Raw genomic sequence first — 13,963 nt, 5'->3', positions numbered from 1 at the left:
TATGTCCTTGTACAGTCACATGCTGATTCAGGTTAAGAAACTGCATCGCCTAGAAATTAAACCTTTTTTAAAATACTTTTTGGGTGCATTTACTCCTGAAGTATGTCCCAGGACAGCATCATGGTACAGATAGAGAACTGTTGTAGTGCAAAAAAGAAATCAGCGCTTACTACTATGACTATGAATATGTGCTGCAAAATGATAAATGCTTCATTCCTGAAGAAATTGAAGTGCTGTTACAGCTTGACTGTGACAGTGGCGCTTTTATTGCTGAGACTGCTGCAGCTTGGGGAGCAGATACTTTAAAATGCATTGGGCTTTTTTAAATCCTCTTGACAAGGATAGAGTAAAAACATCTCTCTCTCTCTCCATGGCTATATGAACTTGCTCTTGCATGCTGTGTGTTTTTTGTTTGGGGAATTCAAGTGTTCACTAGTGTCTTTTAGATAATTCCTTTCTAAATGCTTAGCTTAGAGCATGTGGGCAAAAATCTTGTCTTGCTTATCAAATTCAGATCCTTTCCAGTTTTAGAGGGTCTGGATGTGTGCTAGGAATTTGGATGTGTGCTAATGATCTTGGGAAGTCTGCTTGTAGCTACTGTGGAATAGTGTGGCCTCTGCTGAGAGAGGGAGCTTGGCTCACTCCTGCTGGCTGGGGCAGTCCGTGTGCTGTAGTATGTGAAGACTTGTCTCGTAGTTGAATGAGCTGAATCAACTGGCTGAGGAGTGTGATGAGTCTTGCTGTCACCTCCGATGATCTTGTGGAAGTACTGCTTGGTCCTGTTGAGTGGCGGAGGTGTCGGAATTGATAGACTGGTGTGTGCTGTGTCTAGCTGGGTTACAGAGAATATGCTGTATGTCCACAGGCTGCTCCTGGGCGAAGCACAGGATGGCATGAGCATGCCATTTCTCTCAATACTGGTGGACTTACTAGCCAGCTGCTTTGTTGGTCCGAGCTTGATGTCATAACCCCAGGTTTTGTTTACTGTGATAGTTAAGATGAATGCAGCATCTTTGTTTTTTTCTTACCCAGCTTGAAAGGCTGGGTTGAAATGCAGCCTGTTTGTTGTGATTCACCTCCTTTGCTTCCTAACATGGAGCAATTAGTATGGTGGTAATGAAGCTGGTGTCTCTGCTGTCATACCAGCCAGGAACTTGAATGAAGTGCAGAACCTTCAGAGACTTTAAGCTAACTTTTTTTTTTTTGTCAGGCTATCATAATAAACCTTGAAAGCACTAGTAATGAGACAATAACCACCAGGCATTCTGTTACAATTAAAATTGAGGGAGGTTAAATGCCAACCCACCTACTAATATCCAGCACAGAGTTTGTGACCTGGGTTTCTGAGGAGTGATTTGCTTGCAGGACCACTGGCTTGCTCTCAGCTTGGCTCTAGCAGAATGTTGGTTGTCTTCTCACAAGGACCTACATCTCAGTCACTTAACATGGATGTAGGAGGTCCTGTGTGTTCTTGTTAGCTCTGCCACTTCCAACGGCCAGTACTGTTGAGGTGAAACTCTTTCCTGTACTATTGCATTGATGTCGGTAAGGTTATAAATGTCGTTACCAAAGCCAGAATTTAGTCTTCTTGGGTTACTCTGATTGTATTGTATTTTGTTTTATGAAAAGTTGCAACCTTTTGCTCTTTCCTGAGAGGGAGTGCTATAAATCTGGACCTTTTTTTTTAAATGTGGAAGAAGATTGCTATTTCTTTCCAAAGTTTGGAGGCATTGCTAGCAGAGTTGACTCTCTGGAAGGGTGAGAGACTGACTATGGTGAAAGATGGTTTTTGTAACAGTAAGAAGCTTCAGCACACCAAAGTGAAGATAATATGCTAAGACCATTGACAAATTATTTCTTTTGTCTAGAATATTTCTGATTATGAAATGTATTTCTCATACATTTCAAAGTATGTTTTATTGCTTCTGAAGGGAATTAGGGTAGTTTACTTAACTTTCATGTCAGGACTTGATAATCTTTCAAGGTCCAAGCAAGTTTTACACATCTGTTGTATAAAGAGGTAGGGATGGGATGAGTAGGAATACAGCGATATCAACAAGGCATAAACAGTCTAAGGTGTTTTTTAGTCACCTTCACCAGAGTGTATTGGAAAGAGGAAGGTTGTTCCTTTGGAAGAAGGTTCCAGTGCTCCTTTCTCATACAATAAAGTAAATTAGTAGCTAAATATTAGTAGTAAGACTATGTAAGGTGTGTCTGCGGCACATACCTAGACCATAAATTGTGCACAGCAGTGGTGAAGTGGTATGTATGCTGTTTCTTCACTTAGTGGAAAGAAATGCTGTGCATTTTGATCTGAGGAATAACTAAAGAGCTTTTCATTCCTGATACCTCTGTAAATGTGTACTGGACGTTAAAAAATAAAAAGTATGGTACACTGCATTAGGTAGCAGCTTGGTTAACTACCTCAGGCCAAACCATCTAGCAGTCTTCTCCACAAGGCCTTTACAACAAAGTAACTGTCAGTCACTCCGTGGTAAAAGATGACACTTTTACACACATGCATGCTCATGTTTAAAGATGCCACCTTGCAATTTTGGCAACCAATTATAATTTGTGATCAGGATATCACTTATTGCTTGTTCTTAACTGCTGAGCCCTTCTGCTTACATCCTCTTTAAACAATTGATACCGCTTGGATCCATGAGCTTGTGTTCATAGAGATCCTCAGATAATACTCCCTGCGATGATATTTGAGTTGTAAACATTCTTGGGAAATGAATTTTTCATAGGGAGTTCTCCCTTAAAATCTGAAAATGACATGTTGCTTCTGGGATTTGTCTAAAATTTTTTAAATTTTGAGTAAGACTGAAATGCTTCTCCTGGGCAGGAGACAAGGCAGCCCAGTGTAATGAAACGTACTGAATTCCAGAGTTACTGTCCCCTTCGTCTCATACACCAATCTGGAATGCTTTAGGAGAACTCATTTATTTTTCCTGTGGCTGTGTAAATTCTGTGCAAAGAAGAGGGAAAGGGTCTTCTATGAGCCCGGTGTCCCCGGAGGAGACAGTTGGCTGTGGGCTGGCGTTTCAGGAGGGAAGGGGCAGCCCTCCTCCAGCTGCAGGCTCCCTGGGCGCGGGGGTGTCCCTCGCCACCCCCAGCCTGGCAGCTGGGAATTGCAAGGGGTGCTATGAGTAGCTGCCCAGTTTCAAGATACCATGGTGCCGGTATGTTTGGCTTTGCCTGTGATTAAGTCCACATTTGTCTGGAACCTGAAGAAGGCTTTCACCTTAGTGGTGGCACTGGTTCAGGGTCTTGAAAGTAGAGAATACCAAAACCACGGTCTTTCTCCCAGTTTGATCTGAGCTGTGGTCCCTGAGTCTCTGGCCTGCGCCTCTCTGCAGATGGACTGTTTTCTGTCTTCCTGAGCCGAGTGCTGGGATTGCAGATCTTCGGCAGGCTGCTTGTGTCGCTTCGGAGCTGGCAGAAGGACTGGCAGTGGGCTCTGAGCTGCACGAGGTAGTTGGGGAAGGGTAATGCAAAGAGCAAGTGGCGTAATAGCTTCTGTGTTAACACAAATTTAATCTGTTTGCAAAATATATTGATAGTGGATCATTTAAAATAAACGATGTTTGTAAGAGTAAATCAATTAAACTCACTTGGTGATGCAAATCTCATTTTTGCTGTCCTCAAATGAGCGAACAAACTTCAATAGTTGTTGATTTCTATTGACTCCCTTGCAATGTGTGAAGTACTGAGCTATGTTTTGTGCTTTGTACAGTTCTGTCTATAAACACAGTTTGGAATATTTTTTTTAATGGCTTAACTACATAGTAAATCAAGGCTTTGTTACTTTGGATGAAAAGTTACTAAACCTATTAGCTTTATACTCGTTATCTTACGCTTCTAACTCTTCACATCTCCTAAATCCTTACTATTCTGAGGTTGTTCTAGACATCTGTTCTTGTTTTGACATTTCTGTTTATTTTTATACAGTATGACTTTTCAGGAACTGAGGAGTTATTGCATCAACACTAATAGCCACAGTAGATAGTAAAGCTGATAACTGTGAACTCCAGCTGCTTATGTGCTTCAGCAGTCGCTGCATCCATGAGCCGAGTGCTGCCTAACCTGGGCTTTCTCCTCTTTGGAGCAGAAGTGAGGTGCCATGCCTTCATTTCCAAAGGCTGTCCTCAGTGCTAACCTGTAAGACTGAGTCTGTTGAAATACTTCTGGTTTGCTTCTCTTGAAGAATGTGGCATGGGTTACAGTTTGCAGGGCAATGCTTAAGTACGTGTTCTGTATCTGGAATTCACAGTTGCTTTGCAACTGGAGGGAATTTTGTTGTTCTGTGGTTTCCGCTGCTCCACATCTTGACCAGGCATCTCCTCTGATTCTTACAGGCAACCAGAAATATCCCTGCTCATACCTGGTACTGCTGAGTTTACAGCAGCATTGAAGGGGGCCCATGTCCTCCCTGTGATGGCACTTGGGCTTCTTTGGGGTTCCCTTCACTTTGTAGCTTCCTATGTGTAGCTGGATTAAGCTCTATCTGGACAAGATCTCCAAGTTGAAAGGCTGCTGTCAGATCAGAAAGCAGTTAAGTAATGTTTGCAGAACTGACCTAGGTATTGCATAAAAGCTAAGTGGCTGCATCCGATCTTAGGGCAAAGAGCAGAAGAGGCTGTGGTGATGGTTTGCTGCTTGCCTAGACTATGTGCTGCAAGTGATGGAGGGCAAAGACCCTGCTCATCTTGCTCTTTGGGACTGGGAACATCAAATAGCTATATAACTCAATAAGAATGTTTATAATGCAGAAACAGTGAGCAGGCAGTCCTACTGAAGCGGCTGTGCAGTTAGCAATTAGCCCAGTGCTAGTGGGAGGTGAACCAGGGGGCAGCATACAAACCACGTGCATGTAAAACCAGCCTCCTGTGCTTCCCTTGCCCTTTTTTAAATACATTTCCATACCAGCAATGCTTGGTTTGTATATTGGGTAGACTAGGGAACCTGGATGAGTCTAGTGATGCTGTCCTAGAATTGTCTATTTTCCCACCTCAAATACGATGTGCATAAAGGGCACAGGAGCTGGTAGTGTTGCAGGAGGTATTCGCTGTCATATTGCTCTTTTTCACAGTAGAACATGCTGATGAGAAATACAGCAACATCTGTTGCTTCTGTTAGAATTAAGGTTTTCATTCACCATTCATGAAGTGAAAATTCAGTGCCTGATGAAGTCTGTGGGGTAAACCACAAATCTGTTCCTCCTTACAGACATGCAAACAGTCAACCCAGTGCTCACTCTGCTGCCACTGCCTGTCTTTGCATGCCATTGTCCATGGGATAACGTGTTCCTGAATGTGAAGGTACAGCAATCGTTCAATACTTCCCTCATTGCCAAAATCTCAAATATTTATCTTTTTCTGACAGTAGCTATTGGTTCCCTGCTACAGTAGCTGTATTGGGGGGGGGGGAGTCTCTTATACACCTCTTTATCTGGAGGCATCTTGCCAATGTAAACTGCTGCCACCCACACTATAGGCAGCCTTTCAGAGAAGTAGGAGTGCAAGCTGTAAGAACAGAGACAAGCCTTCCAGTTCATAATCTCCCAAATATGTCAAGAAACTAGTCTAACTACTCTGTCTGGATGTTTGGCAATTTACCCCTTACTGTGAAGTGACCAGTCCCCTTCTTTGAGAACAGTTGAACCTCTGGGTGAAGGGAGAGCTGACTTGGGTTTAGTTAATCTATTCAGGCTGTGCAGGTGGCAAGCTGCTTCTCATCCTAGAACTGAAGTCAAGCTTAAAAAAAACAACCTCAGCTATTTAAAACTAGAGACATTTGAATTACTTGCATAGTTAAATTCCAACTTTTGCATGCTTTTAATTTAGTAGTGCTGCACTCTTCTCATCAAGCTGTACCTTACTCTTTTATATTGTTTCTGCTTAATCAGTTCAGGAAAGTATGCAGGATATACAGGCTGGCAGGCAAGTTAATGTTGTGAGAAGCCTCAGCTCCCATTTCCTGACTTTTTAACCTTGAACTATCCCAGGAATTTTGTATTTGAGTGATTAAGAAGGTATGACTGACCTCCTGCCTCTCTCCTGCTAGCAGAACCAGTTTGTTAATCTCTGGGAATGATCTAAAAATCTGTAAGTGGTTTTTGATAGTCTTCTTGCAAATAGCTTAGTAGTTCTTTGCTTCCAGGAGTAAATGATCTGTACTGTAAAGAAATGCATGGGCAAACAGACTGTCACTGTGTGCAAAGTAGAGCTTGTAAACATGCAAGCATTTTCAGAAGTAGATAGAACAAGCAAGCAGCTAACTTAGGATGAAACGTACTAGGCATGCTTGTTCTGGCTGGTGGGGTGGTAAATTGTGTATTATATAGCTCAATGCTTCCATGAATCTGTTTGAGTAACAGAAATGTATTACTATTAAAGGTATAAATGTATTTGTTTGGAATGCTCAAAATACAGGCTGTTGCCTGACTTCAAGTGTCTTTGGTGTCTCCTGATCTGCTTTGTGTAGCACCTACTTGGGCAGCATGTGACTAATTGCTGTCTAGAAAGAACAATTTGGATGTTACCCACTCATGTGAAAGAAGTAGAGGGTCTAAATTGGCAAATTACGTACAACTGAAGATCACCTTAGTGAGGTGCAGGGGTTGTTCTCATGTCCTGGCCAAAGAGGGCATCACTGAGTTCTTAAGTGTCAGTAAAACTGATTAAAATTATAATAGCTTGGAAAATAAGCCATGTGTTTAGATGTTGGGTTCGCTTATCACAGAGGTGGCCTAGTGCATGGAGTGTCAGGGGCCAGGAGGAGACACCAGATGAAAGAGATCTTTGGGAGGCTGAGAAGATGCTCAATAACCATGGCAGCAAAGGAAACCACTTCTGAAAAGAAAACAGCTCTGCAGTCTGAGTTGCTTGAGATGTTGTGTTGGCTTTTTTAGGGCGTTGCTATTGGTGATGTTTACATTGTAATTTAAGTAAATTTGTTTGGTTTACAGCAACAACTTAAAATAAACTGTTTTTCTCAGACTTGATTCCATTTTTAGTGTCAGGGGTGTAATTCTGTTCTTAGTTATCCTTTATCACAGCAAGGCCAGGACCAGGCTGCAGTGCTGTAGCTACTGACAGTCATTGAAATGATATCTCTTTGGGGTAACTACAAGTTTAGGGTGACTGTCCCTTTGTGTGGGTTTTGGAATAACATCCATCTTCCAAAACTTTGAAATACCGTATTTGATCTCTCATCAGACTCCTTGAACCATAGTTAAGAAAAGATCACAAATTTGAGAAGCTTCTTAAAGGCTTCTCCTTGTCACCTGGGAAGCACGTTCCCATTCATAGTTCTTGTCTGTTTATGGTGGTCCTGAATGAACTTCTTTCTGCTCTGCCTGCTGTGGAGGTCTCCCCCTCTAAACCCACTGCAGCTGCTGAGGTTTTGGCACAATTGAGGGTGCTGTTTGGCCAGAGCTGCCTGTTGTGTCACTGCTGAGGACGCTGGCTGCTGGGGATATGTTCTCATCACCTTTTCCCTAAATTGCAGTTGGAGTGGGAATCCAAGGGAGTGTTTAGTCGTGCCCAGGTGTGCGGTGATGGGGTGAGGAAAGCTTTGCCAGCAAGGTCGTAAAACAGGGCCTCTTTACTGCCACACCTTCAGCCTCCAAAGGCAATTCTCCCTGCTGTGAGGGAAGATGCTCCCAGGGAAAATAGTTACTATAGTGATGAATAGCCCTGGTGTGTTTGAGGGCTGGATCACCAAGTTGAGTAATAAATGTGTAGGAGTCTATTTTTGAAAGCTTTTGCGAGGAGGAGATTGCTGTAGTCCTAGAAAATTTGTCTGCAAAGTGATAGGTTTTTCTATGCTAAAGTTTAAAAATAATCATCTGTCTTGAGAATGGGATGACCTCATTAAAAACAAAGAAGCTTGTATGTTATTGTGTCGAGCCTCCTGGCAGTGATTCTTGCAGCAGCCTTCTGAGTTACAGTAGGAGCTGGACCTATTAACAGGTTCCTCAAAACTCAGACCCACGGGGATCTCGTGTGCAGCTACCCCAGCACTGCAGCTGGAATCGAGGTGCTTTGAGCCCATTCTCTGCCGTGGTCTGTGTAGCACATCTTGGCTTCTCTCACAAAATGCTGGGTTTAGAAACTGTTTGGTTGTGTAAGGGAAATGGTGGGAGTAGAAGTATCTGCCAGGAGTCGTAATTTGTTACCTTGCCTGACGTCTTGCCCATGGAACCTGTATGCGACATAACACTCGCTGTGTACCTGTGAGTGCAGGGTGGAAGGGGAGAAACAAACGGAGCTGTTAAGCTGTTAGCTCCGGTGGCTAATGCTGTAGCTCTGTGAAGAGCTGACATGAAGGTCCTGAGTGATCCAGGTACTACCTTTGTTCCTTCTGCTGTGAGCTGCTGCTGTCAGTACAGTAAACTGTAGGAAATCCCCCGGTCTGTATTTTCACCCATATAGAGTCATGAAGGATTTTGTGTAAGGCCATGTGATCTGTACTGAACTAATTAAAATAAGTCTGTACTGTTTATATGGCTTTACTGTGTTAGGGGGTTTTGAGGAACCCTGCAAACATAGGGATTAAGTGGGTTTATGTACAGCATAGAAACTGGCAAACCACTGTTGGTTTGTAAATGCTTGAACGCCTTGGTTGACCCAAGCACTCTGCTGTCGGCACATATACGTACATGCACATACGTACTTAGAGCCATGAGCGTAACTAAAAAGCTGCATGTGGGTTTGCTAGATTGCTGTAGGCCGCCAGTTGGCACTGAAATCCAATAATTTCAAAAATAACGTTTCCTGGTTTAAGAAGTTCAGAACTGATTTCTGTTACCTTTGTAGTATTAACTCCAGATTCCTAAGTGGCACAGTTCACCCATCTCCTGCTCCCGTCAGGAACCTCTGTACAGCCATGTTTAACAAACCTTCTGTCAATCAAAAACTTGTTATACAAGGATTATTTGCCTTCAGTTTCCTGTGTAATGAGGTTTTTGATTGACAACAGTGGAGTTGAAGACTATAGAAAGGATTTCTGAATCTGAGATGAGCAAGTTTCCATTTAATAGTGTTTGCACATGATAACATTGGCTTCCAGTTTTATCTGTGAAAGAAGCTGAAGGTGATAGATCAAAAATAAGAAATATAGAAACCCTTCTCATTTAAAAATGATGTGACTTACAAACTAGAGGTAGGAATCTTAACTTTGTTTCCTGCTGTGGGAGCAGGATTTGAACATCATTTGCTGTACAAATACTTGAGCTATTGGGGGCAAACGTTTTGCAAAGATGGAAGTGTCTCGGTACGCTTGCTGGCCGGTGGGTGGGCAGTGGCTTTTCCCTCAGCCTGCTTCTGCCTGAAGACCAAAAGGTACTTCTTGGGTTAGGAAGCTGGGTGATGCTGTTATCTTCTACCTCTGTTACCAGGATTAGTTTCTGAAACTGTGTCCTTGACTTGCTGTGTGCGGTGGGTGCTGAGGGTACCCAGTTTCCAGGGGTCCTAATGAGCAATTGCACTTGCTCATGTAAATTTGTATTTCTTGAATGAAATCAGGTGAAAAAATAACATATTGGAAACTAAGAAAATATGATGGAAATTGATAAATCTAGGTTGATGTGTCTTTTTCAAAATGTTCGCAAGTGTTCCTAAAAATGACCCTGGTTAAAACTTAGGTCATGGGGGAAGGACAGTCGCAGGTAGGATGAGCATGAGGTACCGGTGAGTTGGTAGGAGATGAACACGTGAGTTACTTCTTGGTGAGCTAGAAGGCCAGAGTTAGGTATGATGTACAGATATCTTCTCTAGCTCAGGATGGCTTCTCTTGTGGAAACTCCACACCAAGTTTAGCCTCCAGCTTAGAAGCAGATGGAGTGCTTCAGGGGTAGTTCTGGTCCGCAGAGCAAAGCGAGCGTGGCTGGAAGATTTAGACTAACTCATGTGTCTGAAAGTGTAGTCTCTTAACGCAAACAGTTTGGGTTTAATAAAAAATGCTATACCTACAGACATTTTCTGCATTGGGTTCCCTCTTTGTGACTGGGGATCAGCAAAGTCGGGATTTTCTGAACTTTTGGGTACCTTGCTTTCTTTTGAATGCTGGCTGCATGTATCTGGAGATTTTCCTAATGGAGAAGGGTAAGGAATGTATAAACCATTTTGTAGGTTTCCTTCCTTAGTTATAAGCGCAGTGGATGAAGAGGGTCCGTTCTTCTAGATTGCTGCTTTGAATCTAGCCTGCAGAGCAGACCTCTTATATGATAACATGGTTTGACTGAGTTGATGAGATTTTTCCAAGGCTGATAGGAGGCTTTGTGAATTGCAAAGGAGATGTTTCAAAAGAAATAGTTCTGTAGATGTGCCCTAGCTTTAACTTCCCAAATGCAGAAACAGGCCTGTTTTATGCAGAAATAATATACTAACTGAATCACGTTTTGCTGTGAGAAGGAAACTTTACCTTTTGCTCGTTTAATCTGTCATGCTACTTTGTGAGCGTGCTTAGGGAGATGCTTGATTTTAGACCCCTTTTGGAATATTGATTTGTTTCAGTCTTCATAAAAAACCCTAAAATCATATCTTAAAAGAAGGAAAAAATAATCTCCTTTTCCTTTTTATGCTTTATTTATATGCTGACTACAACACATATTACATGTCTTTTCTCTGTAATTGTAGCATTGCTGCTTTGTGCCGGTTTTTCCCACAACAGCAAGGAGCAGGAGTTTAGAAGAGTAAGTAACTTGGTTATGAAGCTGCAGTTATTTGGGGAAATAGGTATACAACATATGTTGCCTGTAACAAATGGAATTACTCTTTAATTCTAAAACTAATTACTCTTCTGTTAGCTAGTTGAATGACAGATTTCTCCTGTAATGAGTACTTACTCCTCTGTACGAATGGAATGGTTGCAAGGTTGCGAGCAGCCAGGGAGGACAGCACTAGTCCATGCTTGGTGGTGGGTGCTCCTTGTGAGATATGCTGAAAATAGGAATCTCAAAGGTGAACATACTGTCAGTTTATAAGCTCTACTAACTGGCAATTCTCCAGCTGGCTTGTGTCATTGCTGTAGCAGACTGATCCTGCCTTGCTTTTTCTCCCGTTTTTCCAAAACTCCAACTGAAAGAACTGGCCGGATGCAGTTCATGCATTGCACTTCATGTGGGAAAATAGGAATATGCATCCTTCAATTGCTTGTTTCTGGCTTCCTATCAAGTCTGACAGTTCCTGAGCACATCTAGAAGGAATTCAGCTGCTTCTAGCAAAATAGGAATGGACAAAAGCTGAGCAGAAGCTTTATGAGTTTGGACCTTCAAAGCTGGCACTACAGTGCCATTCCCTGATGAAAGTAGTCTGAAGTCCTGGAGCTGACAGTGCAGCTCCATGGTGGTTATAAAAAATAAAATAAAATATAGAAGTTTGATTTTAATCTTAGCTGTGATTCTTGAGCAGAATTCTGCCACAGAAAATACCACTCAGTATGTAATACCAAAGTACATTTTATACCTGCAGCATACACTCACGTAATGTACTTTAAGTATGGGTTTAATTACTGCTCCAAGTTGAGGGATGTTTGTTTGGATCAATCGCCAAAAATGGTGCGCACTGTAGCTGGGAAATGGGAAATGCATGGTTTCTGGTTTAATTAATCTGTAGGGCTGAATGGAAGCTGGTGCGCAAGGTTAGAGACTGTGCAAACCCAGGATGAAATTACACCTCCTCTTACAAAGCTCTCTATAGAAGTAGCAAACCAGCAATCATTCACAGCAATATTTTCAGTGTTACTAATCAAATGATGCACTGGAAAAGACCACTTGGACTTTGCGTGGCCTAGGTGGCACACACTACTCCTGACTTTAAATGTGTTTTTACAAATAAATACCAACCTTTCCTCCTTTTCCTTGTCCCAGATGACATCTAATAAGCGCTAAATCTAAGCTTTATCATAGACTACAGGTGAAAACTTTTCACTGAATTTTTTTAAATATTTGTCCAAGGAAGAACAATGCTGTGCTTATCAGGGCAATCAAATAATTACTACAGCACAAGTCCTCACCAGTTATGCTGAAGTATCATCATGCTGGTTTTCCTGATGTGTGTGAAGTTGAGACCAGCCCTTGACAGCTTTTGAAAATCAGCTTGATTCTGAAGTTGCAAGAAAATAAGTGGAGACCAGTTCTTGTGGTTGTCTTTTTGCTTTATTTTTCACAAATGCATGGCTGTCCTGAAGACACTGAGGTTTTTCTGCGTTTGTTTTGGTGGGCTTGCAGGAGAAGGTGCCCTCAGGAGCATCTCTATGGGTGCCAGGACAGAGAGGCCACTGATGTGCCGCTCCCTGGGGTGGGTTGGCACGTGTGCTCAGGCATTGTGCGGGCAGTGGTCTGCAGCACCATGCTGTGCCCACAGCAGCTCAGCTGGTGGCCGTCCCTGCGGTGTAGCACAGCAGAGGTGCTGGGCACTGGGCAGGGCCAGCTGTGTTCCCCATTACCTGTCGTTGTCCCAGCATGTCTGTGCCCCTCTGAGGGATGGGAGCAGGTCCTCCATAATCCAGCGTTCAGCACTGCTCCATTCCTCTCCTCTCCCTGGCCTGTGTCCACATGAACTGCTAATGTTGAATAAGAGAAGATGCCATTTTCAGAGAGGTGAAGGTGCTAATCCTAATGTTTTAAGTTAAAATGGCCGACATGTTTGCAACAGCACTTTCCATCTGTAGTATCTCTAGAGAGTTGCTTGTGCCTGACGTTGCTCTGCATTTTTACCCTTGTACATCTTTGACTTGATCAACTCGGAGCAGCACATACTGGGTACTCAGGCTGGGGAGACAGCTTGGTCCACAGGGAAAAACATGGGATAAAGGATAGCAATCGGAAGTATTGAGATTCTATTTTATTTTCAGGTAATCTCTATTTTCTAGACAAACATGCTTTTGGTACACAGTCTAGATTAAAAATAGTAAAAATAACCCTTTCAGTGAAAATTTGTTGAGAAAGTTGCACAGTTCTGTGTTGTGAAGCTCATTTTTTTTGCACTGCAAGAACTCTAAATTAAATTGAAATTTTCTGAGAAAACAGTAGTTCAAGCACGCTGTAGATGGCAAAGGCAATGTGTTAAAAGTGAAATGCAACAGCAGGTAAGTAGAGATCTCAGTGGCTTACATAGGCCTTACAGAAATGTTCCCACCTCGTTCTTACTGTGTACCAGACTTCCAGGTCATGTTTTGTGGGAGAAATTGTTAGTCATTAAACACTGATTTTGTGTTGAACCTCTTATGGTTGGAGGCTTTTTCCTCAAATTCCCCTGCTCGCTGATGAGTGACTGTAAGTTATTAATATGGGGCTACCAGTTTGTTGCTGTGTCTGCAGATGAAGCATGCTCAAGTGTGCTTAAAACTTAATAAAACTCTTTATCTGCTAGCCCTGCTGAATTACCTTTGGATATGAAAGACTTTCCACAAACCTGTTCAGTCTCTTGCAGTGGGTTGGAAACTTGTCCTCTTAGCCACCTTACCTTCCTGGGGCATGCTGCTCGCACGTGGCACAGTGCGATACAGCTCCATGGCTGCTTTTATGACCCAGTTGCTCATAGTATGTGCAGCGTAACTGCTCAAGAGGGGCTGTGGTGGTTCACAGATGTCCCGTGCCCTCTGCCCAAAGGTAGTTCAGGCTCATGGGCCCCAACGCGAAGTCGTGGCCCTCCTTCCAGATACGCCGCGTGTGGTGTGGTGGGGCTGTGGGCCTGTGGCATATTATGCTTTTGGCAGCTGGCTATGTGAGATACCTGCCAGCTTAATCCTTCCTGCCTTGTGCCTCCCTGCAGTGCTGTTGTCGGTTAGTAGTTGTGTTAGCACAAGCTGAACCTCGTTAGAGTCAAAGGGAGGAAAGGGGTATGGTTGTGGTGACTGAAATCTCTGGGGTTACTCAAGGAGTAGGTACTCTAAGCTTTTTTTTTAGCCTTACAAGCCTTCAGGTCATTGCTGGATGTGGTCTCTAATAAAA

General features: G+C 42.9%; 1 protein-coding gene across 2 annotated transcripts in view; it reads left to right on the top strand.

The window, feature by feature from the left end:
- Positions 1–13,963, top strand: part of WWC1 (WW and C2 domain containing 1) — a 73,923-nt gene that overhangs the window by 20,421 nt on the left and 39,539 nt on the right. The gene's annotated exons all lie outside the window — the stretch shown is intronic.

The sequence above is a fragment of the Falco peregrinus genome, chromosome 8 (genome assembly GCF_023634155.1).
Source record: "Falco peregrinus isolate bFalPer1 chromosome 8, bFalPer1.pri, whole genome shotgun sequence".
In the NCBI taxonomy this organism is placed as follows: Eukaryota; Metazoa; Chordata; class Aves; order Falconiformes; family Falconidae; genus Falco; species Falco peregrinus.
Note: the sequence above shows the minus strand (reverse complement) of the source record. Positions and strands in the feature narration are given on the sequence as shown.